Source organism: Pseudophryne corroboree, chromosome 8, assembly GCF_028390025.1.
Source record: "Pseudophryne corroboree isolate aPseCor3 chromosome 8, aPseCor3.hap2, whole genome shotgun sequence".
Lineage (NCBI taxonomy): Eukaryota > Metazoa > Chordata > Amphibia > Anura > Myobatrachidae > Pseudophryne > Pseudophryne corroboree.
Genome location: NC_086451.1, coordinates 318,900,122 through 318,926,971, shown reverse-complemented (window position 1 = coordinate 318,926,971; position 26,850 = coordinate 318,900,122). Strand labels below are relative to the sequence as shown.

Below are 26,850 nucleotides of genomic sequence, written 5' to 3'. Positions count from 1 at the left end.
GTATATATATATATACATATATATATATAAAACAGGAATATGGGCACAGGCGATCGATGGTGTCTATTGTAAAGGAACACCAAAGATTTTTTTATAAAAGATACATATTTATTTTACAAAAAATAATCTGATTTTGTTAAAAAGAAGTACTTGAGTATAAAAATTCATAAAAAATGGTGAAAATGAGACTAATAGAATGAAAGTACAAGGTACACATCAAATTGTAATATATGAGTATAAAGTGCTTATCTTAGGTAAGGGAGGTCAGTCTGAGAAAGATCATGAAATGACCAACTCGTTTCGTCCATCAGGACTTCATCAAGGGTAGTGTAGCATTGGGACAGGTCTTGTATTTATACCTCTATCAATTAGAAGACTATGTGTGATATCACTTCCTCCTAAAGTGATGCTTAGGAAGCACAATGTTATTAATATATAACATACTTGGATGAAATCAATATATGTGATAAAAGTATCTTTAACAAAGATAATTATTGTAACCAAGTTTCAAAACTAGTGATTTAGAGTGTAAAGAGTTATTAGTAACAGAGTGTGCTGGCAGCAGGTACTTACGCCCCACTTCCTGTGGTAGAGCGGTCTCATCTGCGCTTGCGCCCGTTCCCACGTCAGGAATCAGGTACCGGAAGCCGCGTCACTGTTGCCGGAAGTCGCGTTTACGTCACCTCATCACGTGTGGGAAACAGGAAGCCATATATCTTGTGGAACGCACTCCGAAGTTAGAACTATCTTCTTTCATGCCACGCATCACTTCCGGCCAGTGGAACCCCATTCAACAGATGGTGTCCGGAAATTCATTCAATATTGAAACGCATTTGAACCGCAAATAGCGTTTCTAACAACAGTCTCTCAATAGTGAGCCCCAATGATAGATCACTATTCTTTAGAGTTTTGACGGTAATTGGTGGATATAAATTCTTCATTTAAATGGCATATAAGTGTATAGTCTATTGTTATGCCAGTCTCTGCCCAGGAAGACATAGGAAGAGAATAAAAAATAAAATGTATAAATTACCAGGGAATCGTGAACATATTTATAAAAACGTATTTAAAACAACATGTATATTAATTTCAATTTATTCATCCAGATTGGTAATAGAGAAAAAATATTTTTTTTATGGAAAGTAATAATAATAATAATAATAATGAAATTATTAAAATTAAAATTAAAGTGCCTGTGCTAAATCTCCTGTGTCTCTTGTTATTATTAACTTATGAGAAAGGGTGTAAGTACTACGTTGAGTATTTCTATGAGTGGTGCAATAGATTATATCCATTAAAGGTGTATTCTTTCTATAAATAGTATAGTGGATGATATCCATTAAAGGAAGAGGTGAAAAGCGGAACACCAAGGTGTTTAAAAAAATACGTAAGTGAAAAGTATTATTGCATTAGGAGGTTTACAGCTGTTTTACAGATTTAGGAACTCTCATGTGCATGCACTGTTTCTACAGCACCTAGTCTTCTCCGGAGGTCATCCTCCTTGATACTGGCCAGGCCCATAAAATGCTTAGCTTCCATGATCGGAAGAGAGTGGGCGTTCCATTTTGGTATGGCTGTAGACTATTTTAGCACAGGTTCTCCAAAAGTATTTCACAACTGAAGTATAGAACCTAAAAATAAAAAGCCATACCCAAGCACCACAGTGTTTATTTAAAAGAAAAAGGGGCGGGGAGAATAAATATCTAAAGAAAGGGAGAGATTTCATAGCTTTCGTTGAATCCAGCCGGGTACATTGTCTTCAATTGGAATATCCAGAACATTTCCCTTCTGGATAGCAGGTTCGCGAGGTCGCCACTTCTCTCACCGAGTGCGACATGTTCTATGGCCTTATACGTTAGGGCGTCAGGATTAGAGTTATGGTGTAACAAGAAGTGCTTGGAAACCGCATGTGTTTCCACCTTATTCTTGGTATTCCGGACATGTTCTTGGATTCTTAATTTGAGTTGTCTCTTCGTCTTCTCGATATATTTTTTAACACAGTCACATTCCACAAGATAAATAACGGAGGTTGAATTACAGTTCATATATTCTTTGATCTTGAATTCTTTCACGTCACCTGTTGCAGAGAAGGTTTTCCGGTTCGGGTGTAAATACCTACAGACATTGCAGTGTCCACACTTGTAGCTACCTACACACCTGATAAGGGGTTCTTTCTTGTTGGTCACAGATCTCAGCATACTTGGTGCCACCAAATCCTTGAGATTTTTGGATTTCTTAAATCAATCTCAGGTTGCGTTGGTAATATGTCTTTTAAAACCGGGTCCATGAGTAAGATGTTCCAGTGGGTTTTCATTGATCTCCTGATAAGTTTCTCATGTCTACTGTAAGTAGACAACCTGAGATTGTTTTTAAGAAATACAAAAATCTCAAGGACAAAGACAAAAACGAAAACAAATCACCTGCTGTTGTCTGTTCTCTATAGCAATTACAAAACAATCTAAGCACCAGATTTCTACTATGTTGATTTGTTTATTAACTCTGTGTTTTTAATTTGCTGTTTGTTTTCGTTTTTGTCTTTTACTGCTAAAATACACAATGGGGCTAAAACTACTGCGGAGTTATCACTGAGATGGGATCTTAACCTGACATCCAGCACAAATTAAACACACCTGGAGTGACTTCGACTGTGGGTTAACTCCCACACACCCTTGTTTGTGATGGTGATTAAACCCGTGCAGCGTTTTTAAACCTAAGAAAGGACACACCGGGACAGGAAGTGAGCAAGCCCGACGGACAGGCGAAATGCGTCTTCCGTCCCGCTCACCCACACTGCTGTCTGCTAACATGGACTGATCCTTGTGCCGCCTCCTGTAGCCCAGTCGTTTGAGCCGTCTTCTCCTCCGCCCGCCTGCCCTGCTGTTTACCGTAACGAACTGATCCGCCCGCCATCTTCCGCAGCCGACCTGTTGGAGCTGTCCTGGGTCCCGCTTACCTGGCCGGCTGTCAGCCCTAATGGATTGATCTTTGTGCCATCCCCCGCAGTCGACTCGTCCTAGCCTTCCACAGGGTCCCACTCCTCAGAGAAAGAGATCTGCATTGTGCTGAATCCAGCCTCGGCAGCGGCACAATACTTATATTGGTAATCAAAACCTTTTCTGCATTTTACACCAGAGACCACTGTTACGGGAGACCAGTATCTAGATATTATTCTGTAATTCTTCACCAGCAGGGCACCATGTCTCTTTTGCATTATTGGAAGTGACTCTAACCTGAGGTTATTTACGCACATAGCTATCCTGTCGAGGATTAACTTGTGGCAACATTGTTCTCATTGTGATTTGACACATGTTCTCCTAGCTAATCTCTAATATCTTGCAACAATATTTCAATGAAGTTCCCATTTGCATTTGTATCTTTCTTTTCTTTGTTGCTTTGTGTACCAATTGATACTATATTTTTGTGCAACATTAGGAGTCTATGGAGTATGTAGATGGATCATGCATACCCTGTCTTTATGATTTATTTAATCCTTTTTCTATCAGCTATAGTCCCTATAGCCACTATAGCCACTAATTGTTAATTAAGCATCTCTTTCATTTTTTTCCACAGCATTACTTGTTAACCTAACAAGTTGCCTTTGTGTGTTAATTCACACTGGTACCATCCACAGTATTTTCGGGTTGCTACCATTAGGATTTTCCTTAGTACCAGTGTTAAATTCCAAGGTCAACAACACTTTCCTTCATGTCTTTTCTATTTTTCCGGACTCTCACCAACGATTCAGAGTCCACCATCTCTGTCTAACGCTGGCAGCAGATCCATCTGTTTCCTTTTTACTTTACTTTTCTTTGCCATCTTTTTTCATATTTTCGTGAACTCTCCTCAGTGACTCCAAAGTGACAAAAATCACGTACCTACCACTCTACTATCATACCACACTGGAAATGCCCGAACCCATCCGATCTTGGAAGCTAATCAGTGTCGGGCTGAATCAGTACTCAGGTAGGAGACTCCTGAGGAAGTTCCGGTTTAGTAGAGAATGATTATCATGTCCAGTGTTTAACACTGACAGCAGATTCACACTTTTCTAATTTTTCCACTCTTAATTGTATTTACTTATCACCTTTTTCTGATGGCTCTTATTGTCTGACCGAACAGACGTCTCTGCATTATTGCGTGGGCTCAAGTGTGTGACATATACTCCTTTTATCATCTAATTTGATTTAATATGTTTTGGGCTCAATCTGTTAACCTACCACATGCAATATAATTCCCGATTAATTATCAAAGCATGGCAGACAGTAGTGATTCTTGAATTTTCACTAAACTTTATTGTTAATTTTGTTATTATCACCAATTTTGTTATCTTTATATAATCAACCAAACTACTGATATATTTTAATAGGAATTTAATAAAACTAAATTAATTTTATATTCTCTTCATGATTCATTACTTCTATTGATTGATTTTCCTATGATATAAAGAGTGCACCCACAAAAGAGTCTTTTTCTACTCCCTCTGTGCCTGCAATACTTTATACTGTACAACATTTAATTTCCATTTATTATTTACCATTGTCAAGTAAATACACAGTATAGGTGGTCTATACCTTATTGTAGAGCGGTGACCTCTGAGATTGTAAATGCTATATCCCCCCCACAGCATTTGGTCAATAGTCGCAGCCTGGCATGCCAGGCAGCAAGCCGTGTCGCAGCAAAAATGAGCATGGCTATATATATATATATATATATATATATATATATCTGTTTGCACGCATCGGCACTCAGCCTTTCACAAAAACGTGCCTGGGTGCCCTCCTTGAGACCCCAGCAGGGCCTAAACAGGGCTAGTTCAATCAATATGGAAGAAGAGACACGGAACCTAGTCCCTTTAGCCCTGTGAGTGCCTCCTACCATTGTGGACTTACTATATATATATATATATATATATATATACACACACACACACAAACTATACACAGTATTTTAAGATTTAATGAATTTACATAACTGAGGGATTGAATTAGGAGTTTCTGGATAAATGGCAGTCACTAATGCTGTGTATGTGTGTGTGTGTGTGTGTGTGTGTGTGTGTGTGTGTATATATGTATGTATATATATATATATATATATACAGTATATACTTTTAAACATCCTCATTTGGATAAAATGTATAACATCAGATTTGTTCTCACATGCAGCTCCACATCTGTTGTTTACATAGGGCCTAATTCAGAGTTGATCGCAGCAGCAAATATGTTAGCAGTTGGGCAAAACCATAGTGGTCATTCCGACCCGTTCGCACGCAGCGGTTCTTTGCTGCGGTGTGAACAGGTCGGGACTGTGACTGTGTGGCACCCACAATGCGCACGCATATCGTTGCCCGCAGCGATGCTGCCAGCACAGAAAGTGATTGCAGTGGCAATCACATGAAGACTGACAGGTGGGAGGCGTTCAAGGTCGGATACTCACCGTTTTCAAAGCGTGGTGAGGCGAACACAGGCACATCCAGGTGTTTGGAGGGCGGATGTCTGACACCAATCCTGGGACCTTCGTCGCTGGATCCGTCGCACAGGGTAAGTAACTCTTACCCTGGTCTTGTTTTGCAGGAAACTTTTTTTAGCATAGCACAAGTGATCGCAGCCCTGCTATGCTATAATACACTCCCCCATAGGTGGTGTCAAGTTGATCGCATGAGCAGCAAAAAGTTGCTACGTGCAATCAACTCAGAATGAGGGCCCATGTGGGGGGGGGGAACATGTGTAGAGAGAGTTAGATTTGGATGGGTGTGTTCAAACTGAACTCTAAATTGCAGTGTAAAAATAAAGCAGCCAGTATTTACCCTGCACAGAAACAAAATAACCCACCCAAACCTAACTCTCTTTGCAAATGTTAAATCTGCCACACCTGCAGTGCACATGGTTTTGCCCAACTGCTAACAAACTTGCTGCTGCGATCAATTCTGAATTACCCCCATAATACAGAAGTTTGTTTTTGTGGACTCTATTATGTGGGGCAGATGATACGGACATTTAGCAAATGTATGGCTGCCCATCATTCTGCTATTCATTTGTGTATCAAAGGTAGAAACATTGACCAACTTGTGGCCAAGCATTTCAATCAGGCTGGCCATTAGTAGGAATCCTTGTGGTATTTTTGAATTGATCACATACCGCAATCACTACATGGTGGCGATCGAGCCAAAGTGCTTCTGGTAAAGGAAGCTAACTGGATTATTAGGCTAAAAACTATCTCTGCTAAGGGGCTGAATGATAAGATTAATTGGAATTTGATCTAATCCATTGATAGAGGATATGTGTATATATTTATCATAGTGGAGTTTATATACCTTGGTAGATTTAGTGAGTCTGGTGTTAACATCTATGGGTATTTGCTGTCCCCATTTTAATATTCTTGATAATTTTCTCTGTGCTTTTGGATTCTCATTCCATTAGAATATTAGATTCCATTATATTCTCATTCCATTAGAAGAGTATATGACCTACGTCACAGTTTTCATGTTTGTTGATTATCATACATGCCATTTTTGCTATGATGATACTGTATGTTATTGTATGTAATGTGTGTGTGTATGTATATATATATATATATATATATATATATATATGCCTTCTTGTGACTATTAGTGGCAGCACCAGACAGTGGAGCCATGACACCCTGGAACGCATTTGATAAGCCTGGTGGAATGCATATCCACGACTTCCGGGTAGTAACGGTGACGTAACCGGAAGTATTTGTATTATATTTGTGATCTGCTTGCAAAATCCTGATGAAGGAACTGATTCTCCAAAACCGTTGACTGTTGATTTTAATATAGGCGGTATTTGTTCTATTTAAATTATGCTCTGAGTGCCGTTTCTTGTGGTGAAGCTAATGCACGTGTGACGGGGCACCAGGGCTGGAGGAATTGTTTTGAGTGCCGGCTGATGTAGGAGTATATATATATATATATATATATATATAAAGGGAGGGTAGGGGTACTAGCGACTAACAGTATCTACACCTAAAGGATAGATATATATATATATATATATATATATATGAAGAATGATGCAATACGTAAGTCTATAAAAAATGGGTGGGTATTTATTATAAAACAGACAATTTAATAACAATATTTGTTAAACAAATGGGATGAAAATAATAAAGGTGGGTTTAATCAATTAAAACATAAATTCAGGCTGACTAGCACATAAAAACATATCTGGAACAATAAAAATATAAAAGTATATTTGAGATAAGAGAAAGGTGCTTATCTTAAAAATGGAAGGTCAACTGAGGTACACCCAACGCGTTTCGTCCGTCTGACTTCATCAAGGGGTCACCCCTTGATGAAGTCAGACGGACGAAACGCGTTGGGTGTACCTCAGTTGACCTTCCATTTTTAAGATAAGCACCTTTCTCTTATCTCAAATATACTTTTATATTTTTATTGTTCCAGATATGTTTTTATGTGCTAGTCAGCCTGAATTTATGTTTTAATTGATTAAACCCACCTTTATTATTTTCATCCCATTTTTTTAACAAATATTGTTATTAAATTGTCTGTTTTATAATAAATACCCCCCCATTTTTTTATAGACTTACGTATTGCATCATTCTTCCTATATATATCCTTTAGGTGTAGATACTGTTAGTCGCTAGTACCCCTACCCTCCCTTTATATACTTTTAACTAACAGGCAGCTTATCACTGCTTATTATTTGGGGTAAGCTGACGCCTTTTACCCTTAAAGGAGTGTCTACACCCCTGGTTATTTTTAAACCATATAGTCGGCCCACACACTTATACTTGTGGCGCCATACTCCCACCACTCCATATATATATATATATATATATATATATATATAAATTTTTTTGAAAGCTCGGCCCAGCACTCCTCTAGATAATGGTCTGCTCCGGTGCCCTCAGCAAGATAGATGCAGGTAATTGAAATAAGACTTTGGCACTCAGAGACTTTCAGTAGTGGTGAGTATATTCAAAAGATCATGACAGGATTACCAACGTTTCGGGGTTATCAACCCCTTTGTCAAGGTGTCTGATATATGGTATGATCTGATACATCAGACACCTTTACATAGGGGTTGATAACCCCAAAACGTTGGTTGTCCTGTCATGATCTTTTGAATATACTCACCGCTTCTGAAAGTCTCTGAGTGCCACAGTCTTCTTTCAATTACATATATATATATATATATATATATATATATATATACACACACACATACAGGGACAGTTCTAGACCTTGTGGAGCCCAGGGCAAAAGTTTTCTTTGGCGGCCCCCCCCCCCCCCCCATTTCAAACAGGGTTTCTGTGCGCCAAAGGCACACTGCAAAACAATTGAGTGGCTTCATAGGGATGGGGCGTGCACACATAATAGCACTAATTCACATTACACCGCATAATAGTTCTCCTTATACACATTACACCAGGTAGAGACCCTTATACAACATAAGTAAAACAAAAACACAAGAAAAAAATCTGATTCATGCTTGTTACCAGGTGTTTCTTCTCATTGGAAGGGGGTTTCTGCCCATTTACTGGGATCCTGACTACCTCCCACACCCCACACCCTTTCTGCAGCAGGCACCAGGGGCTGAGTGGGTGCCCGCTGAAGCCGACTCCATTGACGCAGACAATCAGACACTAGAGGTCCCACTTGACCTCTAGAGTCTGGAGGAGAGCAGGGAGACAGAAGCTAGAGGACAAGTAGGACCTCTAGCATCGGACTGTCTCCCTCAATGAAGTCTGCTGCCACAGGTGCCCGTCCAGCCTATGTTGCTTGCTGCAGCCAGGGTGCAGGTAGGCAACGGGTGTCAGCAGGGTGACTGCAGTCATGCTCTCTGGTTGCAGCACCCCAGGCTCCCACCCTGTTTGCCCGCACGTAGAACAACTTCTGTATATACTGTATATATATATATATATATATATATATATATAAAAGACAAAGGTTCCTAAATGCGCTATATTCATTGGATATTTAATCTTTAAATCTTCCAAAAGATGGACCCAATTGATGCAGACTGTAGATTGGAGGATTCTTAAAAAAGATTGTTCACACGGGATCCTGAAACAGATATCACCTCACCAGAAAATCACCCAAACAAAAGGCCACAGGGGCCAATTAGTACCAATTATTGGTTTATTGACACAATTTTTGACATACATATTAAAAAGGTTGTACAAGAATAAAATATATATATATCAGTGAGAAGTATCCAGAACGTGTTGATGGCAAAATAAATCCTCCCTCACCTTAGCAAGGTGTGAGCTCAAAAGGGAGAATCTTCATGATCTGGATTAATAACTCATAGCTGACAAACCCTACATGTTTTGTCTTTGTGAATTCATCAGGGGCAGTTCAACAAATGGCAGGACCAAGAAATGAAATTGAAGACTATGTACAATGGTCATACGGCTGCCTTAATGTGTCTTTTACTAAAAAAACAGTCAGGATTTTTGGTCACAAACGTGTGGTGAAATTCATCAATAATGGTCATATAAGTATCTTTAAAAACCTACATAAGTTAGAGGACTTCTATATCCAAATTACTTAGGTGAAGAAAATTGTGTTAAGTTTTATCATAATAGTACAACAGACTTTTTCAAAATATGTTGACAATGGAAACCTCCACAATAGGATTCAAAAATGGATCAAATGTGATTGTGTAGCAAACAAGTGGAGATTTCAGAATGTTTGCTACACAATCACATTTGATCTATCTGTTTAAGAATCCTCCAATCTACAGTCTGCACCAATTGGGTCCATCTTTTGGAAGATTTAAAGAGTAAATATTCAATAAATATAGCACATTTAGGAACCTCTGTCTTTTCTATGTGCATTTGAGTTCTTACAACAGAGATCTCTCCTGTAGCACTGCTTCTGTTTGTGTGCAAGATAAGGATATTATTTTTTATCATATATATATATATATATATATATATATAAATAGAGAGAGATAGAGAGAGAGTGAAAGGTATTACCATGAAATCAGGCTTCAGCATATATATATATATATATATATATATATATATATACATACAGTGATTCAAAAGTCGCAGAACACCCTTTTGTTTCAAATACTGTGCAGGAAATGGGAAAACTGAATACTTCAGTAAGGCATGGGTGAGGTGGGCTATCTTTTAGGGTATGTACCGAACATGGGCGCCATCTTGAAATTGGCCATCTTGAATCTAAGTCAGTTTTCCCATTTCCAGCACAGTTTTGGAAACAAAACGGTGTACTGCGACTTTGACATGGATGCACTTCAACTTTTGAATCACCCCGTAAAAGGATGTGCGCCAGCCACCATCATAGGTTTTGGATCTGTAGCTCCTTCATGTTTTTGGATCTGTATTTCATTTTTCCAAAACTAACCTTGTGGGTTTTGGTTGTGGCAGGGTGGGGGGTGCCAGTGGTGTTGCATTGTGGGGGTACCGGCAGTGTCCTCTGTGTGGGGGTTACAGTGGTGTCAGCAGTGCAGGGGTGTCAGCTGTGTCATTTGTGCAATTGTGCCAGCGGTTTGGCATCCCTAGCAGGGGGGAGCTCATCCTCTACTACCCTGGAGAAGCCAAAAGGTAAAACGTTGATTAGAGGAGCTTGGGCTTACAAGGACCTGTATATGTATATCTGAACACCCCAGTTTTACCAGCAAAATACCCCCTCATTTCTAGGACAACTAAACCGGTGGAGTGTGCACCAGTGAACTGCACATCACTAGTGGGTAATGATAATGTTGATATTATCTTAAACCATAAAGCTATACCTTTAAACACACCTTTACCATGGAGCTGCTGCGGCCGCTAGCTCACGCTACGTACTTTCTACGCTATTTGCGCACAGAGTCCCGTACCGTATACGCACTCAGCGTACAAACGCCGCACTGTGGGTACAAGGCACACACAGCGTGCGCACACACAATTAATACACCTTAAAACCTTATACAGTTATACAATGTGATACTATGCTTATACTTTAAACCTTTGGCAGCAATGTACTGTAACGATGTTAATACCTTTAAACCTTAAGTAGCGCTGGCGATACAAAGTATCCGCAGTGCGTACACCTTAACAATGCTTATACACTTAAAACAGGTTAATCTACTTTAAAGCCCAGGCAGGAAAGTGAAAACACAACACTGTTTTGTAGTTGAAACCACAGGGTTCTAAGGCCTCCGTGGATTGATTCCAAAAAGGTAAAACAATACAAGTTATACACTACAGACCAACAAGTAAATCTAAACAGAATAATGGCTACAGAGAATGTACGTACGTGAGAATATTCGCAAGCGCAACCCAGATCCGGTCCTCCGCCATCTGATAGATAGCGTTGTGAGCCTTCTGTCTGACTAAGCCTGCTGTAGGCTCTCTTTATTCACTTCATCCAAAACATAACACAATGGATACTGTAATCTCTTTGTCCATTGGACACAGGGATGGTCATTTACATTACAGGAGAGGTCATAGGTGGATTGAATAGGTGGGCGATGTCTCTCCCCAACTGCCCCTGTGGGTGGTCTCCTCTGGACTCCCCCCGCATACACAATACACAGTAAACACAGTCAATGTTCATATTCTACTTTTGCACATAACTATACGCAGTAACAAGCGATCTTTCTCAAACCAACACCAAAATGTTTCCCTTAAAATACCCTACAGCTGGACACCAAACACCACCTTGTAACCTTGTTCTGTCCACTCCTATTCTGTAAAGGTGTATCCCTTTGGTCTGTTACTATTTTAAACAGCTATTTCTTTCTGATGTGGTGCAGGGGGCTATGTGTACAGTGTGCACTATAAGGGTTAAATATGTAATGTTCTAATAACCCTCTATGCATTCACAAACCCTACCGTACATGCGCATACCACGCGCCAAGGCGCATGGTGTTAGGCGCCGGGGTCCGCTCGTCGGTGCGGCTCGGCGCCTAGCAACCAGGGACGCCGTACGCGTACAGCCGCCGGCTCCCTGGCAACGCTAGACGCCGGGCGCACTGAGCCGCACGGACCCTAGCAACGGGAACGCCACTGGCGGACCGCGTTCCCCGTTGCTGGGTCCAGTTAAAATGATTGTGCACCTGTTTCCTGGCCGTGCAGCAAGGCAGCTGCACGGCATTTATGTAATCAGCCCTTGTCAGCAGCTGATTGGAGGACTCCTGTTTATATGCACTCTCAGGGCTTCTCACAGACGCCGGTAATAGCTTCCTGCATGCTGTCCTTGCTTGCTGAGAGTCTGTTTCCAGTCTTGCTGTATCCGGTCGTTCCAGTCTTCAGTAGTCCTGTACTCGGAAGTTGTCATCTTGTTCCTGGAGTCCTGACTGATCACCGTTTAACATCCAGTGGTGTTCGTGAGTCGCGGCTTTGCCGTGTGTTGCGGCTTGGCCGCTTTACCATTTATTATTTGTGTTTTGGAGCATTTTGCGGAGGGTTCCGCTTCCACAGGTCCACTCTGGTATCCGGCGGTGCTGGGTAGGAGTATTGGACAAGTGGATTTTTGGTTGTCCTTTTCCCTGGCGGTTTTTCCGCACATACTTCAGGTCTTTGCTAGTTAGCTTGTTGCCCCTGGCCTGTTGTCAGTCAGAGGTCCTCTTGTTATCATCCTGCCTCGGATTTCCCTTTGTCTCTCATTAAGACCGGGGGGCACCGGAGTTGGGCAGACATAATCCGCCCTTCAAACGTGGCTGCCATGGGCTCAAGAAACCATAGTCTCGCAAGGGATCTCCGATAGCACGGGTGAGACAATAGAGTTAGGGCGCCAGGGGCAACTAGTCTTTCCTGCTCCCGTTAGCAGCATTCCATTCCAGCGCTCTGGTCATTGTCATAATATCTCCTCTGGTCAGGAGTGCTGGAATCATAATTATTACCGGCCAAACCAAAACTTAAAATTAAACGGGGTTTAATTTTTTTTCTCATTCAGTTTTGTAAGAGTTTATCGGCCTCATGAATCCAACAGGTTTAGGGCCAAATCCTGGTCAGCTCTTAGTCAGCCAGATTCAAGAACTTACTCAGATGGTTCAGGATCTTTCCCTTCGGGTGAAGTTGCAGGAAGATCTTTTGCGAACTTCCCCGAAGGTAGTCCCTGAACCAAAGATGCATTTGCCTGACCGTTTTTCTGGTGATAGGAAAGAGTTTTTTAATTTTAAAGAATCCTGTAAACTTTATTTTCGTTTAAGACCGATCTCCTCGGGTACTGAATCTCAGCGGGTTGGGATTATTATTTCTTTGCTCCAGGGGGATCCTCAGACCTGGGCATTTGGTTTGAAAGCAGAGGATCCAGCCTTGTTGTCAGTAGACGCCTTTTTTGGGTCTTTAGGGCTATTGTATGATGACCCTGATAGAGAGGCATCCGCTGAAGGTCAGTTGCGCGCTCTCAGACAGGGTAGGAATCCTGCAAAGGTTTATTGTACGGAGTTTTGCCGTTGGTCGAACGACTGTGGCTGGAATGACCCAGCCCTGCGCAGTCAGTTTCGCCTCGGCTTATCAGAGTCTATAAAAGACAGTCTCCTTCAGTATCCCGCTCCTGAGACTCTCGATAAACTCATGGAGCTTTCTATTAAGATTGATCGTCGTCTCAGAGAGCGGAGGGCTGAAAAAGGAGCTCCTGTCAGGTCAACTCCATGTGTATATTCCATTCCTGAGGACGTAGAGGAGCCCATGCAGATGGGTCTCTCCCGGCTGTCTCCTGAAGAAAGAGCCAGAAGGCAAAACTCTGGTCTTTGTTTGTACTGTGGGGGTAAGGGACATTTTGCTCGTTATTGTCCGAACAAGTCGGGAAACGCCTCGACCAGGTGAATTGTGAGGGGGTTCACTTTGGTCTGCAGCTTATCTCCTCGAATAACTCCCTTTTAGTCCCAGCTAAAGTTTCCTTTGGCAGCCTCAGTTCTTCGGTGTCGGCTTTTGTCGACAGTGGAGCTGCAGGGAACTTTATGGACTTAACTTGGGCCAAGGCCTTAGGTATTCCTCAGTTAGCCTTGGGTATGTGTATCACCATGCATGGTTTAGATGGGAGTCCCTTGTCCAATGGGGTTATTTCCCTCTGTACACCCCCTGTACTACTTACGGTAGAAGCTCTTCATTCTGAAAAAATCGAGTTCTTCCTTACCCATTGCCCAGCAGTTCCAGTGGTTCTGGGTCACCCTTGGCTGGCCTTTCATAATCCCACCATTGATTGGCGGTCGGGGGAGATTTCACAATGGGGTACCTTCTGTGATAAAGAATGTATTACGTTTCCAGTCAGAATAGCAGCTGCCATTCCTGAACTCATTCCCGTGGAATACCAAGAGTTTGCTGATGTGTTCTCCAAGGGCAATGCAGACATTCTGCCTCCACATCGGCCTTATGATTGTGCTATTGAGCTAATTCCTGGTGCCGCATTGCCAAAGGGAAGGTTATATGCTTTATCCGGGCCAGAAACTGCGGCCATGAATGATTATGTTAAGGAGAGCCTAGGGAAAGGATTTATTAGGCCATCAAAATCTCCTTTAAGTGCAGGCTTCTTCTTTGTGGAGAAAAAGGATGGCTCGCTTAGACCTTGCATTGACTTTAGAGCCCTGAATAAAATCTCAGTTAAAAATACTTATCCTCTGCCGCTGATTTCTGTCCTCTTTGATCAGCTGCGTTCGGCTGTGATTTTTTCTAAAATTGACCTAAGAGGAGCGTATAACCTCATCCGAATCAAGTCTGGAGATGAGTGGAAGACGGCCTTCAGTACTCAGTCGGGTCACTACGAGTACCTGGTGATGCCGTTCGGCTTGTCTAACGCTCCAGCAGTTTTCCAGGACCTCATTAATGATGTGCTCCGTGACTTCCTAGGGAAATTTGTGGTCGTTTACTTAGACGACATCCTGATTTATTCTGACTCAATTGAACAACATGTTACCAAGGTGCGTCAGGTTCTTCAAAAGTTACGTGAGAATCATCTATATGCCAAGCTGGAGAAATGTGAGTTTCATGTCACGGAGGTATCTTTTTTAGGGTACATTATTTCCCCTCGGGGATTTTTCATGGAACCTAAGAAGCTCCAGGCCATCCTTAGTTGGGCGCAACCCACCAATTTAAAAGCAATTCAGCGCTTTTTAGGGTTTGCGAATTATTATAGGAGGTTCATTCATTCTTTTTCCGACCTGGTTGCTCCCATTGTGGCTCTGACAAAGAAAGGAGCGGATCCTACCAACTGGTCGCGTGAAGCTGAGTTGTCCTTTCGGGCCCTGAAACAAGCTTTTGTCTCGGCTCCAGTCCTCAGACATCCCAATCCAGAATTGCCCTTCGTTGTGGAGGTTGATGCCTTGGAGGTTGGAGTGGGGGCTATCCTATCTCAAAAGGATCCGGAGTCTCTGGAACTACATCCTTGTGCCTTTATGTCCAGGAAATTCTCCTCCGCTGAATCCAACTATGACGTTGGTAACCGGGAGTTACTGGCAATAAAATGGGCTTTCGAGGAGTGGAGGCATTGGCTGGAGGGAGCAACACATACTATTTCAGTAGTGACTGACCATAAAAACCTGCAATACATCGAATCAGCTAAGCGGCTGAATGCCCGGCAGGCTCGTTGGGCTTTATTCTTTACTCGTTTCAAATTTATTATCACTTTCAGGCCAGGTTCCAAGAATACCAAGGCAGATGCCCTGTCACGCAGTTTTCTTCCGGTTCACAATAACAGTCCTGTTACTCCCATACTTCCATCTTCAGTCATTTGGGTAGGCCTCACACAAGATTTATTTACCCAGTTAAAACAGCTTCAACACCAAGCTCCTGGAAATACTCCTGCTGGTCGTCTTTACGTCCCTGAGTTTTTGAGAGCTACTGTTTTGACTGAGTTCCATGATAACAAAGTTTCCGGGCATCCGGGGATCTCTAAGACTTTGGAGTTAGTCTCCCGCTCAGTATGGTGGCCTGGTCTTTCTAAAGACGTTAAGGAGTTTGTTTTTTCATGTCAGGTTTGTGCACAGCATAAGGTTCCCCGTTCCTTGCCTATCGGGCAACTTATGCCCTTAAATGTCCCCCTCAGGCCATGGTCTCATATTTCCATGGATTTTGTGGTAGACCTTCCCCTTTCAGCCGGATTCCGAGTCATATGGGTGGTAGTGGACCGTTTTAGCAAGATGGCTCATTTCATTGCTCTTCCCCGACTGCCATCTGCCCAAGGATTGGCAGTTTTGTTTCTCCGCCATGTTTTCAGACTTCATGGGTTGCCCACTGATATTGTTTCTGATCGGGGTCCACAATTCATTGCACAATTCTGGAAGTGTTTTTGTGCTTCATTAAAGATGAAATTGTCATTAACATCCGGTTACCACCCCCAATCCAACGGGCAAACCGAGCGAGTTAACCAATCATTGAAACAGTATTTGCGTTTGCACTCAGCCAAACTCCAGAATGATTGGTCCGAGTTTCTTCCATTGGCGGAGTTTGCTTACAATAATTCTTGTCATTCCTCCACTAATGTGTCTCCATTCTTTTCAGTTTTTGGTTTTCACCCCAGAGCTAATTCTTTTTTTCAACATTCCTCGGTTTCCTCGCTAACCTTAACCTCCCATCTCAGAGCCATTTGGAAAAAAGTGCACCTTGCTCTCAGAAAAGCGGCCTTTCGAGAGAAAAAAATTTCTGACAGGCTCCGACGTCCTTGCACTTTTAAGGTGGGAGATAGGGTATGGTTGTCGACTCGTAACATTAGACTTCGACAATCCTCGGCTAGATTGGGACCCAAATTTATTGGACCATTTCATATTATTAAAAAAGTCAACCCAGTTGCTTTCCGGTTACGTTTACCAAGATCTCTCCGGATTGGAAATACGTTTCATTGCTCCCTGTTGAAACCATACGTTTCTTCCAGTAGATTTCCTCGGAAGATCTCTCAGGGAAGATCTCCAGTGGATGTACAGGGACAACAGGAGTTCCTGGTGGAGAAGGTTCTCGATTCCAAATTGTCCCGGGGCAGACTTTATTTTCTGGTTCACTGGAGAGGCTATGGTCCAGAGGAAAGGTCTTGGGTTCTGGATAAGGATCTTCATGCCCCGAGGCTCAAGAGGGCATTTTTTCAGGAATTTCCTCGGAAGCCGGGCTTTAGGGGTTCCTTGACCCCTCCTCAAGGGGGGGGTACTGTTAGGCGCCGGGGTCCGCTCGTCGGTGCGGCCCGGCGCCTAGCAACCAGGGACGCCGTACGCGTACAGCCGCCGGCTCCCTGGCAACGCTAGACGCCGGGCGCACTGAGCCGCACGGACCCTAGCAACGGGGACGCCACTGGCGGACCGCGCTCCCCGTTGCTGGGTCCAGTTAAAATGATTGTGCACCTGTTTCCTGGCCGTGCAGCAAGGCAGCTGCACGGCATTTATGTAATCAGCCCTTGTCAGCAGCTGATTGGAGGACTCCTGTTTATATGCACTCTCAGGGCTTCTCACAGACGCCGGTAATAGCTTCCTGCATGCTGTCCTTGCTTGCTGAGAGTCTGTTTCCAGCCTTGCTGTATCCGGTCGTTCCAGTCTTCAGTAGTCCTGTACTCGGAAGTTGTCATCTTGTTCCTGGAGTCCTGACTGATCACCGTTTAACATCCAGTGGTGTTCGTGAGTCGCGGCTTTGCCGTGTGTTGCGGCTTGGCCGCTTTACCATTTATTATTTGTGTTTTGGAGCATTTTGCGGAGGGTTCCGCTTCCACAGGTCCACTCTGGTATCCGGCGGTGCTGGGTAGGAGTATTGGACAAGTGGATTTTTGGTTGTCCTTTTCCCTGGCGGTTTTTCCGCACATACTTCAGGTCTTTGCTAGTTAGCTTGTTGCCCCTGGCCTGTTGTCAGTCAGAGGTCCTCTTGTTATCATCCTGCCTCGGATTTCCCTTTGTCTCTCATTAAGACCGGGGGGCACCGGAGTTGGGCAGACATAATCCGCCCTTCAAACGTGGCTGCCATGGGCTCAAGAAACCATAGTCTCGCTAGGGATCTCCGATAGCACGGGTGAGACAATAGAGTTAGGGCGCCAGGGGCAACTAGTCTTTCCTGCTCCCGTTAGCAGCATTCCATTCCAGCGCTCTGGTCATTGTCATAAGATCTCCTCTAGTCAGGAGTGCTGGAATCATAACACATGGCCGTGGAAAGCTCCGTTACGCAAGTTGCGGATATGCGCAAGCACGGCAGAGCGAGTGCACGCGCAGCGGGCATGTGCATGGGGTTAGTACATTAGGCATGTATTACAATATTTTTCGACTGACAGTCCACCCTTTGGCAGTCAACAATAACTGCCATTATCGGAACATTAAACAGAAAAATATACCCTACAATATCTATAAATGATTGGGTGGTAGGAGGAGAGGAGTAAGCAGGAAATGTATGACCTAGTGGGATAGTAAAAGCATGTATGTATGAAATTCATGTCTGAGGGGCATGTATCATCGTGCCGTACATGTTCTAGATAAGCTTCGAGGTATTGCGAAGTATACATTAAATCCTTCTTATCCCATATTAAGGGTCTGTAAGTGGGTCCAACAAACACTACCGAGCTCTTTTCGGCTTCTTGTTCCAACAAATGGGGTGCACATTTAGTTGATGATACATGGAGGGGGAAAAACATGTGAATTCTAATATATGTATCTATCACCTGTCGACTATGTGTGTCACTACCTGAAGGTTGTAGAGATGAAGATAAGACACGTATCACAAATACATTCATATAACAATTGTGTAATCATCCTTGGGTGTTGGTTGAAGTCTTGTCCGGATGGGTGTATCCTTGCTGTGGGTGGTAATCAAAGTCTTTCAAGTGTCCATAAAAAGTCTTTAAAGTCTTTAAAGTGTCTATCAAAGTCTGTAGAATGTCCATCAAAGTCTGTAGAAATGTCCATCAAAGTCTTCTTCCGAATGGATGTATTTTTCGCTGGGGGGAAACTAAGGAGAAACGGGTGAAAGAAACAGACTGTGGAATCACGTCTTATCACAACATTGTCTCTATTGATGGGTCATAAATTAAATCAGTTGTTGTAACAATGCCCCCGCTCCTCAAACTCATCACTTTGGTACTGCGCTTGCGCTGCATTAAAATCCGAACACATCTTAGTATCAAACCAATCATTATGACAACTACCAGGATACAAAGGAGAAACTTTCCTGCACTCACGATAACATTTTGAGCCCATTCTCCTAAACCTGAGAACCAATTGCGTGGGTTCAACCATGAGACCCAGCCGGTCAGTTCATTACTCACAGCAGTTAGAGTAAGGCTGTGTCTACTTCGGAACTCCCATTTCAATTGCAAGATATCGTCCATCTTTTGATCTATGACCTCGGTTGGGTCATCAGTGCTTTGTAATGTACGTGCAGCACTTCACACCATACTGAGTTGCTAGGGTGACACAGTACCCGCCTGTCCCCTCTGCGATGTAATTGAGAACCATCCTGTGCTGGATCAGTTCCATTTTGTAAGCTTGCAATTCCCTCCCAGTATACCTGAAGGTGTCATCATACATCTCGGTGATATTGTCTATCAGGTTCCCTAGCGCATTAATATACCTAAAATTTTTAATTCCTCTGGTGGTACGGGTGATATCTAACGCGAGTAGGAATTGAATCCCGGTGGATTCGTGGATCAAATCAGAGGCTGCGTGCTCTGTCCTATCTATAAGGTGTCTCTTAACGATGTGTTCGTAATGAGTGTGAGTGTAAGGAGCTTGAGCATTGCGGTGAACGTCTTTCATCTTATTATGGGTTATGGTCATTACTTCTGTCAACACTCTTCCAATGTAACACAATCCCTCTGAGTTTGGGGCAAGCCACTTATACGCCTTCCTCCCGCATATGAAATATGCATCATCGGGGAGAACATATGGGACAGAATATGACATTACCATATTGCAAACCTTCCAGGTGAAAAATCTTATCCCTAACTCTCTCATCTCTTCAGTACACATATCAGGCTGTATGATATGCTCACAGTACCCTGGAGATACTTCTCCAACCCGCATAATCCTGCTTCCTAGAGTATACCTGTACCGAAAATATCTTCCACCGTCGGCTATTTGGCGTATAAGTTCTGAGTCTACGGGCATTCTGTCGGCTCTGTGTGAAAATGCCATGGTTTGGTTATTCCATGTCACTTCCCAATTTCCCGGCTTTCGGGAATTGGAAATGTTGAAACATACTAAGGACCAATCCACATGATATTGGTGGAGCTTCAAACTAGGGGGCCTAAAAATATAAAATTTCTTGTCCACCGGTCTCCCACCCCTTAATTCAAGTACCTCCTCTATTGTTAAGGGATACGGTACTAGTCCTGACTTGCTCTGACCTTGTGGTTCTTGTGAGCACACCCAGCATTCTGTTTAGTTTAAAACCTTACCCACTAATGAGTGATAGTCACTCAATGGATGACGGTCCATGTTGATATTAAGGCTGGACTGACATCTCTGGATGCACCCGTCCTCAACTATGTTTTCACAGTTTCTACAAATACAATTTTCCTCAGCCAATAACCCTTCACAGTGCCTCCTAGTTTCGTGACTATCAGATCGTTTTCTGATACTCGCCTTTGCTCGGTGAATGTGTTGCTCTTGGAATTCTACAAATCCGTCCTTGTCATCAGATCCAGATCCTTTCTCGACCTCTCTGGTACTCTCACCGAAACAGACTGCTCTGGTCAACAACAGGGTCAACAGGAAAACCCGGAATGCAGTCTCTTGGGGTAAGTCCATCTTGCTAAGGGGAGAGAAAAAGGAGCAAGGAAGGGGGGGGGAAGGAGGGTAATGGAGAAAATAATAAAAAGGAAAAAGAAAAACTAGTACGACAACCGCCTCTAGTCTTGTTGTTCTCCGTGCTCAGGTGACGTCTCAACAGTGCTGCCTCTCAACCTTCCTGGAACAGACATTCCAGTGATACGATTTCTCTCCGAGTCAGCGACCTTTCTGTAGGGAACATAAATCTTGCATTACCATATGTTTACCTGTTGTGTGAAATAAACCATCCGTAGAAAATGAAAAAAAAAGAGAGAGAGAATAATAAAAAATTTGCGTTCACCATCAGGCTGTCACACCATCATGTCTATCGGTATCTCTGCACATTCTCCCTTCACCAGTATTTCCACTCTCCACCCTCTGTGCATGGCCAGGCACAATGATGCTGGTGAGATATACTGGGGTTGGGCAGACCTCTGAAAAGACCGAGTAGATATGTGACGTTTGAGCTGTAAATCTGTCGGTGAACGTCAGAGATGAAGAGGAAACTTTAAAGATAAATCATAGAGTTTACCTGGCCGCACCTGTATCTACAAGAAATGATCTACCAACTACATCAACTGTGACCTCAGGTTTACTACCTAGGCTAGCAATCAATTTCACTGGGTGCAGACTACAGGTGTGGCCCAAAATTTTTCCTATATGATCCCTGATACCAATTACGTGTATCATAACTTTGCTCGTGTTCTTGTCTAGGGGGTCTAAATTTATGTGTGCTGTTACAGTTGCTGGCATAATGCCCTTCCCTTTTACACAGATAAAAAACTCTTGGCTTCCTCCATGTGCCAGGGGCCTGGGGTTTTGGTCGAGTTGATGCTTCTTCCAGTGCTTGGATGCTCATCACCATCAACCGCTCTCCCTGTGCTTCCCTGGTTCTTTGGATATTACGGTCATGCTCGATAGCGGACTCTCTTAATGCAGCCACCGAAATACCTCTCCAGTTAGGTAGAGAGGTTTGTACCCTGGTTCTTAGTGAGAGGGATTGTGTTCAATTACACCATTTTGTGTTGACTCTACAATGTGAGGTTCTATAATCTCTGCATACTGTACAGTACCATACTTACCTGTGGACACGACCTCACTTATCCCTCCGCTAGGGGGCTTTACTACTGCTCTTACCGGTTGGGCCGTGCCCACCTGGGTGTCCTGTATAGTGGCTGCTAGGGAAAGTGCCGACATCGTGCTGGGTTCATCTTCTTGCTTGTAATCCTCAGTGCAGTTTAAAATGGGGTGCAACTTGCACGGTTTATAATTAATACATTTATCAGTTTTACTCTTATCGTCATTAATACATTTATCAACTTTACTCTTATCATATATCAGTATGCCATTCTCTGTAGCCACTTTCTCTCCTGTAATGTACGGTGGTGGTGCAGTTGCTATCAGTTTCCTGCTAGGTTTGGAACCAGCTGTTTGAGCTAATCCCCTTTGCGTATCACCCTCCTGTTGCCATAAATGTAAACAATCTGTATGTCTAATCCTCTGTTTTCTGGATTTTAACAGACATATCCTAAACCTTAGATTATGCAATACCTCTGAGTCAAAACTACCTATCCCAGGAAATGGTTCTTTATCCCCCCACAGTCATTCGTGTCCATTCATTACAAAAGGTCTCAGTGTGAGGACCATACTTCCCCCACATTACTAACCGAGCTGACCCCCTGGGTCTGAAATCTGCAGTCTGAACCCTGACTGCTGAACGTCCCTGTGTTGTGCACTTGGCTTCCATTGTGGACCTTTTAAACACGGGAAAACTTCCTAAAATGCACCAAACACAGTAGTCTACCGGTGGAAGTCCTCAAAGTTCTTCCACTAACTTCTTCTGCTCCGAGTACCACGGATCCGCATACTTTAGCAGACACGTGTAGCCGTTGCAGGCCCTACCTATAGAGATTTTCCTGAGAGACCAGCGAAAACTCCCTAAACCTTTACTTTACACAAATCACGCTTGCATGTGCTTCCTATAACGCGTATGATGACGAGATTTACGCACAAATATGCAAAACTTCGTATCACGTTGAGTCACGTATTGCCCATACAATCGTGCGGTACAATCGTACCTCTTATAGACACTTGCTATCTATAAGTGGTAGGATCACTGGAGTCTCCACACTGTGCTCCAAAACAGCCGGAGCGTAATACCATGAAAACTTTATCACACTCCATTGCACGTATTCACCAAGACCGTGCTCACCACGTTTTCACCTAGACCGTGCTTCACCAAGCTTCACCAAGTTTCACCAAGATTCACCAAGATCACCAAGTTCATCAAGCGGGATTCAATATATTCACACCCTATTCAGCCCACACTAACATTCTATAGTTTTCTGATCAGAAAAATCCTTTCCTGTTAACTGATAGCTTTCCACAGAGGTAATACAGAAAAAAAGGTTTTTAAACTAAATTTTGGAAACTGAACAAATTTGTGCTATTATCGCGTGGCTACCGTCTCGCGCTTAAACTAAAACAATGCTATTGTGTGATTTGTATTTTAGCGGTCGTACTGTTACGCATGTTGCGTAAACATGCCACGTGCGTAGGCCATTACGTCGCGTACGCAGTCCCGCACGCTGTCCGAGACACGTGTACAAAGGCCGTACATCCGCAGTACTACAAATCCCACACTTCTATAAATGTAAGCGATATTTAACTATAATCGCTTACTTAACACTACACACAGTTTCTACTGTATAAACCTTTATTAGGCCAGGCTGCGTGTGCGTCTTACACTTACTCCCTTAAATATTAACTCTATATGTTAACTAAATAGCAACAAATTTTCCAGTACAGGTCAAAATAAATTCTAGTAATCGCTAATTCAAATGGTATGATTCAGATTGGATAGCCATCTTGCAGAACATACATTGATATAAACACACACATAATTATAATATTATATATATGTACCATTCACTGGTCTCCTGAGACTCATATACCCATTAAGTGCTTCTAATTTGCATATGAATGCTATGTGCTATTGGCTGCCTGTAAAGGTGGGTTTTTTTTCCACTGCTAGGAAAAAGCAGTTATGCAGGTTCATTTGCATTTCAATGGCTATCTTATAGCCAGCAGAGTTAACTGAATCCTAAAGGTAAAGAAAAAAAAAAACTTTGTTTATATCTGTGTGTCGTTCTTACATCAAGTATTCATCTTATTATTAACTTTCATTAGGCCCCATCTGAAACTATTTGTAATTGACTATGGCATGGGTTAAATAAATGCATTGGTAACTCATAAATGGTGATTTCTTTTTTAACAAGTGCGGCTGATTATTCTTGAGCAGACTGAAAATCAGCCATTTAGAAAAAATTACCTTCCCAAAATGGCCATGGCTCCTCCCCCTTCCACATTCATGAGGGTTACACAAAATGGTGGACAGGCCATGTGGTTAGTCCAAACTGGAGGACAAACCATGCGGCTTCCTTTGTCACAAAGAAATCACACACCATGCAAGCCCCTGAAGTTATTTTTAGGCCTGAATTTAAAAAAAACACTATATCAAGGCTTTTGCAGCAACTTTTAAATGTACTTTTACCCTACTTAACAGATAAGCAATCCAATCTGAATCAAACACAACATGACTCATTTGAACCTTGTTTTGCAACAATATGATCAGATATGCAGAGTACAGGTGTATGCTTGTATTGTGTGCGCAATGGCGCCAAACAGAAATTTACAGATTTTAAAATAGCTTTGCGTTCTTACCTTCCAGATCCCACCAGCATCCCAACAAACCTTGCAGAGCAGACACCATTTTATCAGCAATGAAATAGGGTTTACCAGTGTATTCTACAGCCAAAAAAAAGCTTACGTAGGATACCTGTCCGCCCTTTTGCTGATAGATAGAGTCTGCTTTAACCTGCTAGGCTGTGGGTATGAGGAAATCCCGGACGAGCACCCAATTGATAATGTTGATATTATCTTAAACCATAAAGCTATACCTTTAAACACACCTTTACCAATGAGCTGCTGCGGTCGCTAGCTCACGCTACGTACTTCGTATGCTATTTGCGCACAGAGTCCCGTACCGTATACGCACTCAGCGTACAAACGCTGCACTGTGGGTACAAAGCACACACAGCGTGCACACACACAATTAATATACCTTAAAACCTTATACAGTTATACAATGTGATAATATGCTTATACTTCAAACCTTTGGCAGCAATGTACTGTAACGATGTTAATACCTTTAAACCTTAAGTAGCGCTGGCGATACAAAGTATCCGCAGTGCGTACACCTTAACAATGCTTATACACCTTAAACAGGTTAATCTACTTTAAAGCCCAGGCAGGAAAGTGAAAACACAACACTGTTTTGTAGTTGAAACCACAGGGTTCTAAGGCCTCCGTGGATTGATTCCAAAAAGGTAAAACAATACAAGTTATACACTACAGACTAACAAGCAAATCTAAACAGAATAATGGCTACAGAGAATGTACGTACGTGAGAATATTCGCAAGCGCAACCCAGATCCGGTCCTCCGCCATCTGATAGATAGCGTTGTGAGCCTACTGTCTGACTAAGCCTGCTGTAGGCTCTCTTTATTCACTTCATCCAAAACATAACACAATGGATACTGTAATCTCTTTGTCCATTGGACACAGGGATGGTCATTTACATTACAGGAGAGGTCATAGGTGGATTTGAATAGGTGGGCGATGTCCCTCCCCAACTGCCCCTGTGGGTGGTCTCCTCTGGACTCCCCCCGCATACACAATACACAGTAAACACAGTCAATGTTCATATTCTACTTTTGCACATAACTATACGCAGGAACAAGCGATCTTTCTCAAACTAATACCAGAATGTTTCCCTTAAAATACCCTACAGCTGGACACCAAACACCACCTTGTAACCTTGTTCTGTCCCCTCCTGTCCTGTAAAAGTGAATCCCTTTGTTCTGTTACTATTTTAAACAGCTATTTCTTTCTGATGTGGTGCAGGGGGCTATGTGTACAATGTGCACTATAAGGGTTACATTTGTAATGTTCTAATAACCCTCTATGTGTTCACAAACCCTACCGTAAATGCGCATACCACGCGCCAAGGCGCATGGCCGTGGAAAGCTCCGTTACGCAAGTTGCGGATATGCGCAAGCACGGCAGAGCGAGTTCACGCGCAGCGGGCATGTGCATGGGGTTAGTACATTAGGCATGTATTACAATATTTTTCGACTTTGACAGTAAGTCCTGTGTTTTAGAGATACCCATCATCAGTGTTGGACTGGGGCATCTAGGGCCCACCGGGGGGATACAGTGGTAGGGGCCCATTTTTGTGGTGTGGCCAGTCTGCAGAGGGGTGTGGCCTGCCACATCATTGGTTTGAATAACCATTAGAGAGTGCAACGTCTAGGCCCCTTCATAAACATATACAGTAAATTCAGCTGCTGCATGCATGATAATATGCCATATTAATAACAGATTAATAACAGCAATGCACTGTAGATAATACACCATAGTCCAGTATAAGGTAATGTTTATAATGTATAATTCAAGTGCACAGTCTGGAACCTGATCCTTAAAGCAGGAGGTGGGCCCCTAGGCAGTGGGGACCACCAGTGGATTCCCCTGTACCCCTATGTAACTTTGCTTATTAAACCTATGGATTCTTATCATTACAATTACAAGGAGATCGAGGCCATTTGCTACCTATTGACTGTGGGCTATTTAAATCATGTATAACTATATATGGACCGCTCATTTGGATCCACCAATTAATTTTCAATGTACAAATTTTTTTTTTATTAATATCATTAATTTAGGCTTTTTTAAAAAAATGTTTTACTTTTTTTCTCTTCTCTACTTTAATTTTTCTTCTCTTCTCTTTGTTTTGTCTATCATCTCTCATGCCTTTTAAGTTGTTTTGTCTCCATCCATTTAAGGCTTTCAATTTGTGTAACATTTTTTTTTTCTTTAAATTAAAGTCCTCATATTTGACACTAAATATATGTGATCTCTATTTTATCTGAATACATTATTACTATTAGAAGTTTTGCGCTGGAATATACACCACCACCCTACATATACATATCTCCAAAGGACATGGGGATCTCTTTAATTCCATTTTAGCAGCATGCCTCTCACAGTTTAATATTAATTTTCAAATTAGCGCAGCCTCCACATAATTCTAGTAGCTATAAGGAGTCGGTTATGTGAGTGC

General features: G+C 42.6%; 1 pseudogene; it reads left to right on the top strand.

The window, feature by feature from the left end:
- The first annotated feature begins 3,881 nt into the window (after positions 1-3,881).
- Positions 3,882-4,000, top strand: LOC134952258 (5S ribosomal RNA; annotated as a pseudogene).
- Positions 4,001-26,850: the final 22,850 nt, after the last annotated feature.